At 34.3% G+C, this 16,655-nt stretch overlaps 1 long non-coding RNA gene across 3 annotated transcripts in view; it reads left to right on the plus strand.

Annotated features, from left to right (window-relative positions):
• LOC130244653 (uncharacterized) overlaps positions 1–15,127 on the plus strand; it is a 46,576-nt gene extending 31,449 nt beyond the window's left edge. Inside the window, exons 3-6 of one of the 3 annotated variants that reach the window (XR_008839243.1) lie at positions 3,999–4,280; positions 7,051–7,173; positions 9,935–10,216; positions 14,873–15,127. This is a non-coding gene — a long non-coding RNA (uncharacterized LOC130244653). The remainder of the gene's footprint in view (positions 1–3,998; positions 4,281–7,050; positions 7,174–9,934; positions 10,217–14,872) is intronic. The other 2 variants (XR_008839242.1, XR_008839244.1) reach the window with 2 other exon arrangements.
• The last annotated feature ends 1,528 nt before the right edge of the window (positions 15,128–16,655 follow it).

The raw sequence follows: 16,655 nt of genomic DNA on the forward strand, positions 1-16,655 counted from the left end.
GCCGTGACAGCTTGAATGAATAAATGCAGCACGTAACCTGAATTTTAAGCTTATAAATGGGTTAAAATTCGTCTAGCTCAGGTCTTAGCTGTGTCTTTATACTGTGATAGTATTCTACCATAACAAATTTTTCTCAGAAAATGACATCTGAATAAATCAAACAATGAAGTTTCAAAATATGTATTGTTGTATAAACAGTCACAGATTCAGAATCAGAAAGAGCTTTATTGCATGTTTACAAATAACGAGGAATTTGTTTTCGTGACATGTTTCTACACAAAAACTATGTTTGTTGCTTGTATAATCAACTTATTTAAAAAGAGCTGAATCAACACAATTTTTGTTTTTTTTTTGGGACAACTTTATTGTTTTCAAGAGTTCACACTTAGCTGATGATTAATTATAAGCTTGTTTGGCATGCTGTCCCGGGAGAGAGCCCTGAGCTCATAAGATCCTCAAGCCCAGGACTCCCTCCCTTTACTGGGCGAGAGGGGAGTTTGAGCTCAGGTAGATCTCGAGAACTCCCCCGCTTTAATAACCAATGAACAGCCAGTGATTGCTCTTGAGAGATAACCATTTACTAGGAGCATGTCTATAGTGCCGGTTTGGATTAGTCAATTAACTTATGTTGCATGTTTTTTGGGCGGTGGGAGGAAACCGGGGAACCCGGGGGAAACCCACATGAGCACGGGGAGAAAATGCAAACTCCGCACAGAAATGTCTGCTGGTTTGGTAAAGCCTAGAACCAGAGACATTCTTGCTGTGAGGCAACAGTGCTAAGCACTGGGCCACCGTGTCACCCATCTAGGAAGGAGGAGGAGTAGGGGTGGATGGGGGGATTCTACGAAGATAGCGGTGGTACGTAACCCAGGGTATTTGTAGTAGCTTAGGAGTCGTCTGATTTGTGCATTGAGAATTGGACAATGCGGATCCAGCCGCTAGCAATCATAAGCACGTGATCCTCTCGAAATTAGTTTATAACAAAGCTTCACTTATGTTTACTCCACTTAAATTTGTAAAAACAGGTTAACTTAATCAATTTGTGTTGGGACAACAGTAAGAAATTGTGTGAAACCCAGCATTTTTTTTGTGTACAGTGTGACAGAACACTGTAAAAAATGTTGGGTTCCACACAATCAGTTTGTGTTGGGACAACATGAAGGAATTAAGGCCCCATTTACACTTGTACGCTTTAGTTTTAAAATGGCGTTTTAGAATGAAAACGATCAGCATTCACACTGTCGTTTAACCCAGCGTTTTGAACAACTCTCTGTCCACACTACTCCGCAGAAAACGCACATTACGTGACCACACACACTCTGGTATGCGATGCAGCGTATCGAGGTCTGAGCTCCAGGCAGTCATCTACCCAGATGACGGCTGTGCACGTCGGACTGTTCATCAAGGATCTACTGCTGGATCTAATCTCACTGTAGTTGTTAAACGTGATATTTAATTCATCTTGTTGTCTCTATTTAACTTATACTGTGCTACCTTTACCCAGTTTTAAACCTTTTTCAGAAAATGACATCAATATAAATCAAGGAATGAAGTTTAAGAACATGTATTGTAATAGAAATCTACAGTCAGATTGATGACAAAACAAATATTTAAAGATGTAGTTTAGATGTTTTCTTTACATTAGACAAAACACCAAACAGTCACACTTTCTAAATTGGGAAGTGCATGAAAATACTGTGCCTTTGCCTGCACTTTTGGCTTTTCATGAAGTGTTTTTAACTATTCTCAATAAATAAATGAAATAAATTAATTTTAAGTCTATAAATGAGCTCAAATCAGTTTAGCTCAGCAAAAAAGCTCTTTGCTGTGTCTTTATACTGTCATTCTGTCCTTCAAACTACCAGGTTTTACCTTTTTCAGATAATGACATCAATGTAAATCAAAGAATGAAGTTTAAGAACATGTATTGTAATAGAAATCTACAGTCAGATTGATGACAAAACAAATATTTAAAGATGTAGTTTAGATGTTTTCTTTACATTAGACAAAACACCAAACAGTCACACTTTCTAAATTGGGAAGTGCATCAAAATACTTTGCTTTCGCCTGCACTTTTGGCTTTTCATGAAGTGTTTTATCTACTCTCAATAAATAATGCAGCACGTAACCTGAATTTTAAGGCTATAAATGAGTTCAAATCAATTTAGCTCAGCTAAATAGCTGTTTTCTATGTCTTTATACTGTGCTACTATCCTTTAAACTACAAGATTTTACCTTTTTTCAGAAAATGACATCAATGTAAATCAAAGAATAAAGTTTAAAAACATGTATTGTAATAGAAATCTACAGTCAGATTGATAGTGTGACAAAACAAATATGTAAAGATGTAGTTTAGATGTTTCCTTTACACTAGACAAAACACCAATCACACTTTCTAAATTGGGAAGTGCATGAAAATACTGCGCTTTTGCCTGCATGAAGTGTTTTTAACTACTCTCAATGAATAAATGCAGCACGTAACCTGAATTTTAAGGCTATAAATGAGTTCAAATCAGTTTAGTTAAGCAAAAAAGCTTTTTGCTGTGTCTTTATACTGTCCTTCAAACTACCAGGTTTTACCTTTTTTTCTGAAAAGGTTTAGAACATGTATTGTAATAGAAATCTACAGTCACCGATTCAGAATCAGAAAGAGCTTTATTGCGAGGTAAAGACAGTAAACATTTAAAGGTGTATCTTACAATAGAAACTTATAAAGCTATATTTCAGATGTCTTCTTTACATTAGATTATACAGAAACCAAAAAGCCTATAATTGCTATAATAATAAAAGCCCAAAATTACACGGTGTATAAAAATACATTTTCCCTGAACTTTTTTTGGCTTTTTGTGGATTACTCTCAATAAATAAATACACCACGCAACCTGAATTTTAGGCCTATAAATGAATTAAAATCAATTTAGCTCAGTTAAAATGCTATTTCCTTTTGCCTACAGTATGTCTATGCTCGATGTCTTTATACTGTGCTACTATCCTTCAAACTACCAGGTTTGGCACTTGTTTTTAGAGGAAATGAAAAATTCAAAGAAGTTACAGGCATATCTAAAAATAAATATAAAGGTATAAAGCTCTCTTGTTTTTTATGTAAAATAAATGCTCTAAATAAAGGCCTATTTTTAATATGGAAGAAATGTCATCAATAGTTTTCTTGACACATAAATAAATCATATTCTGTTTTTCTGTAATATATATTTTTTCATGCCTTTTTTTGCATGAAGTTAGTTATCGTTCCAATAATAATGAAATAAAACAAAAGAAAACATAATGAAGATCCTGAATTGAGGAATTTGTTTTCGTGACATGTTTCTACACTCAAAAAATTATGTTTGTTGCTTGTTTGATCAACTTATTTAAAAAGAGCTGAATCAACACAATTCTTGGGTTTTTTGGCACAACTTTATTGTTTTATGTTTACTCCACTTAAATTTGTAAAAACAGATTAACTTAATCAATTTGTGTTGGGACAACAGTAAGAAATTGTGTGAAACCCAGCATTTTTTTTTTTGTGTACAGTGTGACAGAATACTGTAAAAAATGTTGGGTTCCACACAATCAGTTTGTGTTGGGACAACATGAAGGAATTAAGGCCCCATTTACACTTGTAAGCTTCAGTTTAAAGCTAATCTGTAATATATATTTTTTCATGCCTTTTTTTGCATGAAGTTAGTTATCGTTCCAATAATAATAAAATAAAACAAAAGAAAAACATAATAAAGATCCTGAATTGAATTTTCCCAAAGGAGTTTCTTTTGCAACAATGATCGTCTGGGTGTTCATTATCCTGCCTAATATATGGCACCTGGCCAAATAAATAAAAAATAAACATAAAGTAATTTAATTTAATGTATTATTAATACAGATGTCCTATGAAAAAAAACTGTAACAAATGTTTAAAAAAATGTACATCAATCATTTCTGCCTTTCCAGAATAAATTGTATCTGTGAAAGACAAATAATTTATTTGTTTCCTTCTTTTTCAGATAAAGTCAATCACAGCAGTCATTGTTGCTTAAGGACACACACAGAGGGACCCCGAGCATCGTTATAAAATGAGTGTGTGTGAAGTGTCTGAGGCGCCGTGAGTGTGTTTTAATTGCACACAGATCACCGGGATGAATGAATGATGGAGGGGCGGATGAGGATGGATGAACGGGTACTGGAGGCTGATAAGATGTTGCCGTGGCAACCGTATCCGCGTTACCTCTCGGTTAAAGCAAGTGCTGCGGGGATTAGAAAAGCAAAGCAAGAAAGTGTTATCTCAGGTTAGAAACGGATCACTGCATTACACTTACCCATTTCCCTCAGAATACAGATCCAATTCACATTCTGAACATGATATATTCAATTTGTGCACCTATTTTAAATATGTGCTCCTTCACAGGTAAACAGGGTAAAAAATGTAATAATATCATAATACTTTCCCAGTTGAATGATTACATTAAGAATCACACATTTTTTTATTACAAGTTTAGTAAAACGCAATGTTTAAACATGCAATTGAGTCACCACATATTAAATATGCACTACTTTGCATGCATATCTAGTACAATAAACCCCTAAAAAAAATTGATTTAAGGGTGTCTCAGTGGTTAGCACTGTTGCCTCACAGCGAAAAGGTCACTGGTTCGAGCCTCGGCTGGGTCAGTTGGCATTTCTGTGTTGAGTTTGCATGTTCTGCTCGTGTTGGCATCGAGTTGGCAAGAACGATAATTTACCATGCTAGTGATTTAAAGAGAGCTCAGGGTATCCTATGCACCCCGGATCACCCATTGTACTCTGTGTTTCAGCTGTTGCAATCAGGACGTCGTTTTAGAGTTCCTATTTGCAGGACAAATAGAGTCAGAAATTCTTTTATAATGGTGGCCATTAGTTCGTTAAATGAGTCCAGGGGGGAGGGAGATGCACCTTTAATATGGTGTATTGGATGTTGTGGGGTAATATTTTATTAATGTGTACATGGAACTTCGCCTGTGTTACGGCACCTTGCTGCAATTTTAGTTTCCCTAAATGGGATAATAAAGTTGAGTCTGAGTTTCCTCCGGGTGCTCCGGTTTCAGTCCAAAGACATGCGGTACAGGTGAATTGGGCAAACTAAATTGTTTGTAGTGTATTAGTGTGTACAGGTGTTTCCCAGTACTGGGTTGCAGCTGTAAGGGTATCCACTGCGTAAAACATTTGCTGGAATAATTGCCAGTTCATTCTTCATTTCGTATTGCAAAACTATACATGCACACAATGATATTCTCATACTTGTCATATTGCATTAGTAATTAGTATCCACATTGAAGCCTATTGATTTGATATATAAACAAGCAATTAAAATGATGGATTTAAAGCCTATGTGATGTCGTCTTTGTGATGTTTTATGTAAACATAGCCTTTTAATTATTATTTAATTATCTTAAATTGGTGTTTAAATAATCAAGTTCCAATGCTGTTATTAGATCTAATCAGTAGGCATCAAACCCCTCACAGAGTCACACGAGCTATGGCTAATGGTGACTGTCTTGTTTCAAACTGTAAGACGTCTTTGGTCAATCTGTTTTCTCTGTTAAAGGAACCAAATTGTGGAATGATTTACCTGTTACCCTAAAATTAAAAAGGATTATAACTGTTTTTAGTAGTGTACTTACATAGTCTACTATTAGTTTGTTTGATCATGCCGCCTTTGCTTTTGCCTTATTACAATTTTATGTAAAGAATTATAATGTTGTGTAGATGTATCTATTTTATTTTCATTTTATGTAAAGCCTTCCGTGGACAGGTGTTGAGAATTAGCAAGTCTGCTAAAACACTTAAACAAATGCATTTGGTGGTCCAGTGTAATTTTGATGTCCATGTCTAAATAAATAAATAAATAGATAGATGGACAAATAAAATAAAATAAAATAAAATAAACAATATAAAATAAAATAAAACAATATAAAACAATATAAAATACAATAAAACAAAATAAAATAATATAAAAAAATAAAATAAAACAAAATAAAACAATATAAAACAAAACAAAACAAAATAAAACAAAATAAAATCGCTGTGGCGACCCCAGATTAATAAAGGCACTAAGCCAAAAAGAAAATGAATAAATGAATAAATATTCCAGTATCGATACTTATCAAAATATCTATAATTCTGACATTTTAATGGAATAGAATTAAAGTAAAGACACTGATTAGTGGTGTGATAAAAGCAACATTTAAGGGGGTATTTTAGATGTTTTCTTTACTTTAAACTGAGCAAGGGGCAGCACGGTGGCTCAGTGGTTAGCACTAATAGCAAGAAGGTCATTGGTTCGAGTTCCTGCTGGGCCAGTTGGCATTTCTGTGTGGAGTTTACATGTTCTCCTCGTGTTCGCGTGGCTTTGCTCCGGGTGCTCCAGTTTCCCCCACAGTCCAAAGACATGCGCTAAAGGGGAATTGATTAACTAAATTGGCTGTAGTGTATGAGTGTGTGTGAATGTATGAAATTAAGGATTTTTCCCAGTACTGGGTTGCAGCAGAAAGGGCATCCGCTGTATTAAACACATTCCAGAATAGTTGGTGGTTCATTCCACTGTGGTGACCCCTGAAAAACATGGAACTAAGCTGAAGGAAAATGAATGAGTGAATGAAAAAAAAATACAAAAACACCCAACCACATTTCTAAATTGAGAGGTGCATGTAAATACAGTTTTTGCCAGGGATTTTGATCTTTTTGGCTTTTCATGAAGTGCTTTTAATTACTTTGGATCTGTAAAAGCTATGAAATCTGTAAAGCAAATAAAAGATTCTGACCTGTTAATAAGACAGAGAGTAATATGAGAGCTATGAAGCATTTGGAAACCAGGCCAATTACATGTGTTGTTTGACATTTGGAAGACAGCAGATGTGTCTGAATATGAGTGATTTTATTTCTTTTCAAATAGGGCCATAAAGTGTTTGCTGCAGCATTTGGTTTTAGATTTGACATTTCCATTCGGGTGTCATCTGTTCTCAAAGGACACACAGGCTGCGGTGGAAATGCTTTTTTTATCTCATAAAGAGTTTCTTTCAGATGTTTTCAAACAAAGCTTCACATCTTGAACTCTAGACGTGGCACCAGAACAGAGAACTCTTACAGCATTGTAGAAGCACAAATGGAGAACATTCGTGAAACACACTGGAGCCGAGCAAGACTGTGAGTGTATACTTGACGTTTAAGTCTACAATCTGCTTTTACAGTAATTATTTTATTTACTGTATGCTAAACCTTGATTGTTCCTCCAATTTGTGGTGACATAAGTATACACTACCTGACAAAAGTCTTGTCATCCATCCCAGTTGTAAGAGCAACAAATAATATCTTGACTTCTAGTTGATCATTTGGAAAAGTGGCAGAAGGTAGATTTTTCAGATGAATCTGTTTAACTGCATCACAAATACAGCAGAAGACCTATTGGACCCGCATGGACCCAAGATTCTCACAGAAACCAGTCAAGTTAGGTGAAGGAGAAATCATTATTTGGGGTTACATTCAGTATGGGGCGTTGAGAGTTCTGCAGAGTGAATGGCAACATCAACAGCCTGAGTTATCAAGACATTTGTGCTGCCCATTACATTACAAACCACAGGAGAGGGCAAATTTTTTAGAAGTATAGCTGCTCCTTCTCATACTTCAGCCTCCACATCAAAGTTCCTGAAAGCAAAAAAGGCCAAGGTGCTCCAGGACTGGCCAGCCCAATCACCAGACATAAACATTATTGAGCATGTATGGTGTAAGATGGAGGAGACATTGAAGATGAAGCCAAGGAATCTTGATGAACTCTGGGAGTCCTGCAAGAACGCTTTCTTTGCCATTTCACATGACTTTACTAATAAGTAATTAGAGTCATTGCAGAGATGTATGGATGCAGTCCTCCAAGCTCATGGGAGTCATACACAATATTAATTCTTCTTCCATTGCACCATGACTTTATATTCTATACTGGACATTATTTCTGTTAAGTGACAAGACTTTTGTCTCAGTAAAGTCAGACCTTACTGTCTTAATTAAATCATTAAAAATCAAGCCATGATCATATTTTATTTTGATAAAATAGGTGTAATCTAGAGGCCTTTGACCTCTTTTCTGTTCCTTGACAAATGAAACAAACATTTATATACAATTTTCAAAATTGTGCTGAAAGAGCAATTGTGTTCTGTAATTTTTAAGCAGTGGAAAGAACCCAGCAAGCATGTTTTTAAAAGATGTCTAATCTAAACATAGTCGTCTTGGCTAAAGCAAGGCTTAATTTGGGCTGTCAGTGAAAATCTAATAGACATCTAGGCCAAAACTAGACTAGTCCTGAAAGGTTTTGTTGAATAAAAAGTGCATGTATACAACTATTTTTAGATAGTTTTTTATATATTTTTTATTAGTTAAAATTTGAAGCTAAGAAATAATTAGTTATTTGTTTATTTATTTTTGGTGTGGCCATAGAAAAATTAGGTAAATCCTTAATGGTGAGTCTTGAAACGTCATGTGAAATAAGAACTAATTCCAATGCAACACCATGAAACCACAACCCATTTGCTCATGCTCATTGAGCAAGCTCATACACAATACACACACAAAAAGTGAAATGATTGAGGAGGCATGTGGACATAACACAAATTACATGTTGTCTAAATTAAGTCATTTTAGCATGTCAAAGTCAAATTTATGCATATAAAATATATTTTCCCAACAACAAAATTGTGGCTAGCAAAAATGGAGAGTGGCTAGTAACTTTGGAAAACTTCTAGCCACAGTGGTTGGTGATCAAAAAAGTTAATGTCAAGCCCTGTATATGATTGTTATATTATTATAAGCCCACACAGAATCTGCGAGCGCAGAATTACCGCAGAATTCTGCAGATTTTTAGCCCATCATTAATTCTGTTTATTTACTTGAGTAAATGTGTGTAAATTTATATTTATACAGTTGTTTTATTAATTACAGTAATATTATTGACTAATATGAAAATGTTCATCTGATTTATGTACAATGCAGTTTGTACAGTAATATTTTCTGTCTTTTAGTAGAGATATTATATGAGAGACTTATATTACCAAATAAAGTGGATCTTATTGGATTTGAATTTTAAACATTAAATAAAAGTTAAAAAGATATTACTTTTTATTTCACATATTAAGGTTTTAGTTATGATACTCCCAAAATAATTCCGCAGAAATCCGCAGATTTTTACCAAAATTCTCAGCAGAATTGATTGATTGATTTTATTTGACAATTCTAACAAAAATATACAAACAAGTCCAGTTAGACCAATTCATACATTATTTCAAAAACTGTCGAGGATAAAGTACAGAAAAAACCACAGGCTTATTTCCATTGTGGTCCTCTATTTTTTTTTAAATTAACGAGCAAATCATAAATGGAATGCAAACATCATCAGCTCAGCAACTCAGCACAACAAAATCCTCAACATCAACTATAAAACAACCACTTTTGTAATTTCCCTTTTAAAATCACTCTCAATTTGAATCTCTTTAAAAGTCGTGGGCAAAGCATTCCAAGCAGCAGAGCCAGTACACAAAAAAGAATTTCTACCTGATTCAATCTATATGGATAAATATCCCTGCTACGTGAAATAGAAAAAATGTCCACAGATTCCATCTGGCCCTAGAAATGAGTTATTAAAACTATTATGTTTAAAAATGTATTGGAAAAAAATATTTCTGTTTACCAGCACTTTAATTAGAATAAGAAATTACATTTTACAGGAGGGCTAATAATTTTGCCCTCAACTATAATTAAAAGCATCATCAATACATTTTCTGTCACTTTTGACCAATCTAATCCTTCCTTGCCCTGTATAAAACTATATTACTCCACTGTTCCCATTCTTTTTGTAATATAGTTTTTTCCTTTCTTTGTGGTGTTCTGCATGTAAATCTCTCATCACTCATCTGCACCGCAGTCTGCATGTACCTGTGATGGAGAAGCACTCATGTGTGCCAGTAAAATGTCAGCACTGCGCCTGTTCACGGGGAAATGGAAGTGAAGGGTCTTTTAAGAGGGTTTGTGTGCCTAGAAAAGGGATAATTGTCATTGTGCAGGTCTACATTACTCCACCATTAATAGTCTTAATGATCCGCAGGCTGACAGCGAGGAGATGCCATTGTGTGGATTCTCCAAAGAAGAAAAGAGCCCCTGAAACACTCTGAGCTGATGCTGAAGTAGATCGCCTTTTTTGCTTTAGGTAAATAGTTCTATTCTTGGCTTCTTTTGTTTGATTTTTGAAGACCTTTGGACCGGATCACAGGCTTTTTAAAGTACAAAGGCATAGCTGGGATTTCATAATTGAGAATTTGTGTGGTAAGAGGTTGTATGAGTAAGCAAATCTGTGAAGAAAACGCTTCTTGGACAATGTCCTGACCTCAGGCGGCTCGGCTCAGATGACTGTAGTTCAGCTTTGTTCTTTCTGCTTGGATGTTTAGTTCAGACTGCAGAGATAGAGTCGGTTTTGTTCAACATTTGACATGGATCACATTAATGTACGCACAGCCTTTATTTTAATCTAATCTCTGCTCTTTACCCACATAAAAAACATACTATAGTAACTTATAGTAAACACTAGAGTGTTTTGAAGCATGCTATGTTAAGCACTTGATTTAATCTCTTATGGTAATTCAGAGTTTCAATGGTAACACAACTACTGTTTTCATAGTTCTATAGTTGCTATGGTAACACAACATCCATGGTAATATAAACAAATGACCCAATATTGTATTTTTCTGGAATTATGGGATATATTATACTATACAACACATTTTAATGTAGCAAAGACTAAAGTAAACTACAAAAAATCGTACTGCTTTAATTTTTTAGTTGAATCAAACTAACTTTTCTAGTCAACTCAACTTGCATCAATCAAACTGATAAAAAAAGATGTCGTTGAAACCTGATTAACTTATTAAAATAAGTTACAGAAACCTAAGTATATTTGTCGTCTTGACTTTTTATCATTGCATTTTTTTACAGTACAGTATTTATTACAGTTTATAAGTTCACTATAGTTAGTACTACAGTAGACCGTAGCATTCATTAACAAGGTGTTGAAATGTACTATAACACACACAGTATACAGTGTAATAGACTTCACGATAGTATGGCTCAAAAACACATGTATTGCTAACTAAATTACTATATTATTTTTTCATGTGGGTAATAGGATGAAGGTTTATTGATATGGTCTAACAAGAGAGTCAACAAAAGGAAACTTTCACATATAGTGTCTTATGCGTGCTCAGTTTCGTTATTTTAAGTGGAGGGTTCGGCACACAAATAAGAAGGCATGCGCATCCAGTAACATTTCAGGGTGCATTGAGCAAACCACGGGTCATAGAAAAACAGAAAACAACCAGGCAGCATACTTTGTATGGAATAACACAGTAATAAAGGTAGACTAGTTACCACAGATTAACAATTTAACAAATCCAGATACAGATCCTCTCTTAGTGATCATCACCTAGCATTCAACCTGACTTCAGTGCATTTGTTCAGCCCAACACAGACTAGAATTCTCTCACTAAACATAAAAATAATAATAATAATAATAATTAATTAATTAATTAATTAAAATTAACTGAGGTGAAGCAATCAAACAAAACTCTGTGGCATATACATTATTATATAACTATTATTATTTTTATTATTATTGTTGTTGTTATTATTATTAAACAAATAAACTGTATTGGTCTGGCCCTCTAAAACTGCCCCAGAGTCTAATGTGACCCCAAAATGTGGAAAATTGTGGATAAATTAATTGCCCATCCCTGGTCTAAAGCATCTCCACAATTTTTAGTGGTAATGTTTTTTTTTTGGCTACATGCACTACAGATATACTACACTTTTTTAACAATACTATTGCAAACTATGTAATAAATACTGTAGCATACTTTAGCTTTTACTACTGCTAACTATGGTGTATTGTAGTAGTAATATATAGGTCTAGAAAACGTATTATTGGGCTGTCTATAATACTGTAGTTGTTGTGTTACCATAGCAACTACCGCAACAGGTCAAAAACTTTACATTTACATTTAGTCATTTAGCAGACGCTTTTATCCAAAGCGACTTACAAATGAGGACAAGGAAGCAATTTACACAACTATAAGAGCAGCAGTGAACAAGTGCTATAGACAAGTTTCAGGTGTGTAAAGTCTAAGAAGCTAAGCATTAGTAAAGTTTTTTTTTTTTTTGAGAGGGAGAGAGAGAGAGAGAGAGAGAGAGAGTACAGTTAGTGGTATAGACAGAGAGGCAGTTACAGATTAGGAAGGAAAGTGGAGACTACTATACTATACTATAGTTTGTTACAAAAATACTATAGTATTTACTTTTATTATTATTATTATTATTATTATTATTATTATTATTATTATTATTATTATTATTATTATTATTATTATTTCTATAGACCCTTTCAAATATTCAGAAAATTTCCAGAATGAATTTACCGGTATTTTCAAAAAGGGCCTGTTCACACATTATCCCTTTCCAGATAATTGCTGGTAATTTTGTAGAAAAGTCTGTATTATATTTATTCACTCTTTTTGTGATGAGGTGTTTTGTTACTTTGCTGGGGTTTTGGGGTTATTTTGGTTTTCCCTCTCAACACTTTACACTTTACATCAGCAAGTAGTGCCATCATTTTTCGGAGGTTTTCTTGCATTACCATCCATCGATAACCCACTATGAGCCTTCCTGGTTCGTCGACCTCACAATTAACTACAACTTTTGGTTTTTATTAATGGTTAGTGAGTGCTGTTAAGTTTAGACATGGAGTAGGATTGAGAGATCAGAAATATGATCAGGCAGAATAATGTATTAATCAGTATCAGTAAATAGCCAATATTCTTGTAGTATTCTGCTAAACTATTATTGGAATAACTGTTATAACATTAATCAACCCCTTAACAAGATGTTGACATGCTATCCTTAGTAATCCTAATAGTCTGTTAATTTTAGTACTGTTAAAGTGAGCAGTACAAAAGGTCAGATAATGTCTTGCAAATATTTTCTTGTCTCTGTTGGAGTTTTAAAATCTCCGTTTCTGACATATGTGTTGTTTGAACAACAGTAAAGCGTTTTGTAGGATGTATCAAACATGACAAGCGCGCTGAACTTAATAATAGCCTGAAGGCACTGTGTGTTGGTCTGAATCACAGCAGGTCTCGCGGGACACCCATCAGCAGCTTTGCATTAATATTCAGCTGACAGAATCTTGTCTCATTGTCTGATCCCATACATTTTTAATTTGTTAGGGAACGACTCCATTTATTTATCACTTCTCCATTATATTTCAGTCAATCATCGGTAAAAAGAAATATGTATATCAGAATACACAAACAGTTGAAGTCAGAATTATTAGCCCCCTCTGATTTTTTTTCTTTTTTAAATATTTCCCAAATTATGTTTAACAGAGCAAGGAAATTTTCACAGTATTTTCTATAATATTTTTTTCTTCTGGAGAAAGTCTTATTTGTTTTATTTCGGCTAGAATAAAAGCAGTTTAAAAATTTATTTAAACCATTTTAAGGTCAAAATTATTAGCCCCTTTAAGCTATGTTTTTTCTGATAGTCTACAGAACAAACCATCATTATACAATAACTTGCCTAATTACCCCATCCTGCCTAGTTAACCCAGATAACCTAGTTAAGCCTTTAAATGTCACTTTAAGCTGTATAGAAGTGCCTTGAAAATATCTAGTAAAATATTACTTACTGTCATCATGGCAAAGAAAAAATAAATCAGTTATTAGAAATAAGTTATTAAAACTATTATGATTAGAAATGTGTTGAAAAAAAAATCTTCTCTCTGTTAAACAGAAATTAGGGGGAAAAAATAAACAGGGGGGCTCATAATTCAGGGGGGCTAATAATTCTGAATTCAACTGTATATATATATATAAGAAATATGTAAAGTTACATTAATAATAAACAATGTAATTTTTATTTGAATTTATTTATTTTATTTAATTTTACCCTTCACAAAAGACTTGAATTACTAGCCGATGGACGATTGTATAATAGATGGCTATATTATTGTATATGTTGAAATGAAACACCTTTACCACTGCTCTGTCATTGTAAATCTTTAAATAATAAAAATAAATAAATACAAAAATAAAAAATAAAAATAATGAACAATGTGACATTTAATTTTGCAAATAGAAAATAATTTTGAGTTCCTTCGTTTTTAATAACAAGTGAAATTTTGTGTTTATGTCAAGCCTGAAATAAATAAATTCAATTTATTGAATAAAGGAGCAATAATAACTATTACTTGTCTCATGAGCGAAAATCTAAATGAAACAAAATATGCAATTTGGTGCAGTTGTGAATATTTACATGAGATTAAATTGCAACAGATTTATTTGGTTATTTTACCATTAAAATCACAACCATTTTTACAGTGAGTATACAAGACCACTTGTATAATGCATATAAATATCATGTGACTCTCTAGGACTTCTTTTAATGATGTCTATAAAATAATAGATTAAAAAACATCCAGTGCAAGTGTCCGGGACACTACTCTAGGGCAGACATTCAAATATGCATTGTTTTAGAAGTCTGACCACAAGACTTAAACATTATAAATGTTTACATGAAACTAGTGTGATAAAGACTGCGCAAACTGAGAGAAAATATCATCTGTGGTTATCCACATCATCTCTGGCAGCCTGCCGATTACCACAAACAATAATTCTGACTTTGTCCCACAGTTTGCATAAACAAATATCACTTTTGAACCCAAAACATTCCTTTGAGCCTTGTTTTGTCTTGAAATGGAATTCATTTATAATGCATTTTTCTAAGCCTCAAATACTTCTGTCTTATTTTAATCCATCAGATTCAGTGTACAAAGACCTGGCCTTGAGTTTTCTTCCATTCTCCCTTGACGGTATTGATGAGTGCATGTGGAGATTCACTGCAGTCATTTCTCACAGTGTGTGCTGAATAGACGAGCTCAACCCTTCAAACCAAAGACGGTTTCAACATTGAACCTGCATGTTTGACTCAAAAGTAAAGTCAAGTTTTATTTCCACCATTGCACCACAGGAATACTAAAACAAACTCCATTCCACTGCAAAACGATAAGCATTTAAATATGATAGATAAATGAATGGTATAATGCTTAAATGGAAAAATGCTTGGTGTATTTCTGTATTGTATGTTAAGAGTGAATGCATGCTTCGACCAAATTAAATTGCTCAAAAATTATAAAGTACTATAGATAACACTATACAATAAAATGCTCTATTTTTATAATTTTCTCCAATAATAATAGCAATAATAATTAAACTTTAAGCTTTACTATTTTTAGGAAGGAAAAAATAACTTAAAGGGCACATACGTTACCCCTTTTTCCAGATTTAAGATAAGTCTTTTGTGTTCCCAGAATGTGTCTGTAAAGTTTCAACTCAAAACAACCATCAGAGTATTTGTCATAGCTGTCTAAAATGTCTGTATTGTAGCCGGTAAAACTTGGTTGCTGTTTTTTTGTACTGGCCCTTTAAGGCTAGTCCTCCCCGCCCACCATTCCCACGTGCCTGTCAGCAACATGCCTCAATTGCTGCCCTCGGCTGCCTCAGGAAGCATATCTCACGTAACGTTTGTGAGAAATACTACAGTAAGAACTTTAACAATCAGTATTTGATGCAGTTTTTGTGAGTTACAACCATGAATCACACACAATGTTGTTACAAAGTTCACAGGCACACACAGCGAGGACACGCACCAATAGCACAGACACCCACACACACACACACACACAGAGAGAGAGAGAGAGAGAGAGAGAGAGAGCGTTTAGCTTTGCATTTTTTTTGCACGCAAGTGTGACAGGATACAGGTTAATCCTCACTGCTGAATGAACAAAATAAACCTGATTTAACGTCCACAAACCGGGATTGAAGCGTCTTCTTTCATAATTGTTTTGACATGCGTCTGTGCTGATGAAGTAAAGCTGAAGTTAATCGCTGTACTTCATTACACACATGCTCTGTTTTAAAACATTTTAAACTTGTAAAACTCACTCTTGATCACGTTTGATGATGATTGATGATCCTAGCGAACTGAACAGACATTTTATTCCTGGTTGCTTTGCGCTCGTCCTGTCTTGTTGATATGATTATACACATGACTACCGGGACATGTTAATACGCACAGCTGTCAATCAATTTGGTGGGCGGGGGGACCGCACTCCTACGTCAAGTTGTGGTCAGGCTGAAAACCACTTCAATTGGTCCACCGTTTTTATGTTGTTAAATTTGAAAAAAAAAAAAAAAGGACTGAGTGTGTTTATATTACCCCAATATGACTGTCTATACACTATATCTACACACATGTCTGTGCAAACAGCTTAAAAAGTAGATTTTTCACCATAGGTGCCCTTTAAAATAATCATACAGTTTGATCTTGCATGGTATTGCAAGATCATACAGGGAAATTGTTCCATTTCCCTGCTATGAGAGCACCAAATGCGTGTGAACATGTGTGGATTACAGTGGTCTGCTAACATGCGACAAAAATATTTGTAAGGAACATTTTTTACCCGAGAGCTTTTCGCATCTGGAAATGTTGAAATCCGGATGTGTCACTCGTCTTCTTTTAAAACAGATGCGGTTCCAGTTGGT

Source organism: Danio aesculapii, chromosome 17, assembly GCF_903798145.1.
Source record: "Danio aesculapii chromosome 17, fDanAes4.1, whole genome shotgun sequence".
NCBI classification, from domain to species: Eukaryota; Metazoa; Chordata; class Actinopteri; order Cypriniformes; family Danionidae; genus Danio; species Danio aesculapii.